Consider the following 3,429-nt stretch of genomic DNA (forward strand, 5'->3'; position numbering starts at 1 on the left):
TTATTATTGGATTCATATTGTGAGACTCAAAAAACACTGAGGAATGGCTTGTCTTTCAACACAACTCATAACCACATCAAATTCATCCACCCCACCTCAGACCTACATCTATAGAACAGCAAGGCCAATTGTCCATAGCCCAAACCTACATCAAATATTAAAAAAATATTGACCCAAATCACACAGGGTCCACTTTTCCAATCAAACATGGCTTGAAACCATAGCAACACATGAGAAATTTATCATACTTGCAAACCTAGAGGAGAACAAGAAAGACATATCCAGTGATAGTGAAAGGATCCAATTATGTTGATGTGGCATTTAAACAATAGGTAGTTGAAGATATGAGAGAAAATTTATAGAAAGAAATGCACAAAACTGAAGAAGCAGATCCACAAAGGAAACCACTTGGACTCTTGAGTTTGTCACTATTCAGTGGCAGAAGTGGGATTCTGAGAATGGGAAAAGGATCGATATCAAAGATGAGGGTTGTATTGATAGATTAATGCCTTTATTCAGTCTCCTTTCTTCACATGAAACCAACCACAAAGAATTTGATGGGCTTCATTTGTTTAGGCAAAGGTTTACCTGATCTGTCCAAACTTGTACTAGTGGTGTATCACATGAATGGGTTATACTGGAAATATTTCAGACTCCCAAATAAAGTTATACAGTCTCCTGAACCATATTATAGAGAGAAATAACTATCTTTGCACTTATAATTATTATGATAAGCCACTCCAAGAAGTCAGACTTTATTTTTTGCAGTATTTCCAGGAAATAGCGAACAACATGCTCTACAAAATTGAGTTTAAAGTCCAAACTACAAAACCACTAGATTAGCTCATATTCATCTCGAAGATACTCCCAAATTTGTGCATAGTTTTCATTTTTCCAGGCAATATCTAACATTTCCAAAAGAAAAAGATTAATAATTTCATCATCGAGATTAGAATTTTCCTTTCCTATAAGTTGAAAGAGTTTCTCTAGCTTCATGGTAAATGTGCCAGGTTTTTCCATTCTTCAATTTAAATTTGTAAACTATGCCACGATACCATCAACCTATAGAACAAAACGGTAAAGAGCAATAGTTTGTCTAAGTGCACTTCCAATGATACGAATTCCATCAATATCAAATCTCTTCAGAACTATATATTTTGGACCGCCTTGCGTCCATGTCTCCAAAGATGGCTTCATTACACCATAGTCATCCTTTCTTACCTCATAAAGTAAACATGAAGCATATTTTTTAGCAATTTATAAATATCCTTCTTCTTCATGATCAACAATGTTGAACAATACAACATATCAATTTTGAAAGACTACCATATAATGGAAAATTCTCTATGACTCCCTTCTCTCTTTAGTGTCATTCATAGGTACATGTGATGTATGGTTTTGTAAAGTGTTGTTGTACATGAGTATGACATAATTTTCATTTCGTGTAGCAGGGGGCACAATGTTGAAAAAATTCTCCACTTGCAAGCTCTTCAAACTCACACTGGTGGACAAGAAGCAAGCCTTGACAGGAATATATTTACTGTGTTCTTCATGCTGGACTCCAATTACGGACTTGTGGCTCACTTCAAGGGCCAATTTATTCTCTCCCATGGAATCCAGTCGCCTCGTCTGTGGCCGGGACAGAGGACGAGAATCTGACATGGCCAGCCTACAACTTTGCATGGTTGGAACTGTAATTTCCCCGGCGTAAGAAATAGATGATAACAATATGGAGTTGTTTGTCAAGGGCAGGAATCAAACCTCTCCTACTCAAAGTGGTGAATAATTTAAATTTCTTAAGCCCTTTGATCCCATAGCATCCGACCAAATGCATGAGAGAGAAGGTGCCAAGGACTGGCCTCAATCCAAGACTTGCAGAGTAAGAAAACATGGCTTTGGGTTCTAAATTTTGGCCTTCTTCGCCGCATATACGCTTCGATGCAAGACGAAAATGAGCATAAGGACTCTGTTAGAAATGTGTTTACGAATGTGTTTCACAGGATGCATGCTTGTGCCCGCAAGATATTCACTTCATATACACTTCGACACAAGAGGAACATGAACACAAGGAATTTGTTAGGAATGTGTTTCGTGAGATGCATGCCTGTTCCCACAAATAATTATGGTATGTTGGAGCCCCACTAGGAGCCCCTCCTGGAGAATAGATCTCAAATATGGCAGACATGCTCAGCTGAAAGTGGCATTGACCCTCATTCCTTCCAAATGTGCTCTTCCTCCTCTGTCTTCCCCCTGGACAAACCTTTCAAATGGAGGGAAACAAACAATTTTGATATTTGTACAAACCTTTCAAATGGAGGGATATAATCAATTTTAATATTTGAAAGAAACAAATCCGTGAAACTTTAAATGAAAGGTAAATGAAATGCTCTTGTGTTTATCAAGGGAATTAAATTCCATTAAATAAACAGTTGAGTATTTTATTTTGTTTAATGGGAGGCTTTTTTTATTATAAATAATTATTAATTTATGAAAAAAATTAGGTTTTTCTGTCACCAAATATCAATTAAGGGGTTTTCATTGATTTATGAAAAGTGAATTATGGTGACATAAAAAAAAAATTGTGTAAAATGCATAAAATTGCTAATGTCATGGTAATGATCAATCATCATTTCCAATTAAATGTTTGGTTTAATAAGGATAATTAATTTCTAGAGATTTTTTATGATGTTTAATAGAGGGAGTCAACATGGGAAAGGTAATACTTTGGCTCACAAGTTTTAGAAAATTGATATATCTTTGTCCATAAACATTAGGGGTGGAAAAATAACATAGCTTCTACAACTAAGTTTGTTCCAACTTAGTTATATATTGAACCACAAGTTAGTGTTGACCTCATTGATATGATAGAAATTTGGTGTCTTGTAGGGTAGTATTGTCATAAAATAAGAAGGGTAGACATCAAAATAAACTGTGGTAAAAAAGTATAGTGAAATAGTAATGTCATAGGACTAATGATAATTTCCAATGAACTTTTTTTTTAGTAGGGATAACTAATCTATGGAGATTTCCCGTGATCTTTAATAGAGGGAGTCAACATCAGAAAGGTGATATTTTGGCTCCCACATGCTTTAGAAATTGATCTCTTTTTCCATAAGCATTAGAGGCAGAAAAAAATCCTGGGCTCTAGAGCTAAGTTTGTTCCAAATTAGTTATAGCTTGAACCACAAATTGTTGTTGACCTCATGAATATGATAGAAATCTATGGCTTGTAGGGTAGTGGCATCATGAGGTAATGTTGTCTATTATTATCTAGTCATATATTTTAATCTTAGACTAAATTAGTCATTTAAGTTAGTCACTTTTTGTTTAGTCACTTATTAGCTAGTCGTATATTTTATCCCTAGATGAAATTAGTCATTTAAGTTAGTCATTTTTAGTTTGGTCACTTAAAATTGGTCAACTTTAGTA

General features: G+C 35.0%; 1 pseudogene; it reads right to left on the reverse strand.

Moving 5' to 3' along the window:
- Window positions 1-666: 666 nt before the first annotated feature.
- Window positions 667-1,891, reverse strand: LOC149241769 (protein RETARDED ROOT GROWTH, mitochondrial pseudogene; annotated as a pseudogene).
- Window positions 1,892-3,429: the final 1,538 nt, after the last annotated feature.

Source organism: Pinus tabuliformis, chromosome 8, assembly GCF_031772625.1.
Source record: "Pinus tabuliformis cultivar Carrire ecotype Pingquan chromosome 8, CPIR1, whole genome shotgun sequence".
Classification (NCBI taxonomy): domain Eukaryota; kingdom Viridiplantae; phylum Streptophyta; class Pinopsida; order Pinales; family Pinaceae; genus Pinus; species Pinus tabuliformis.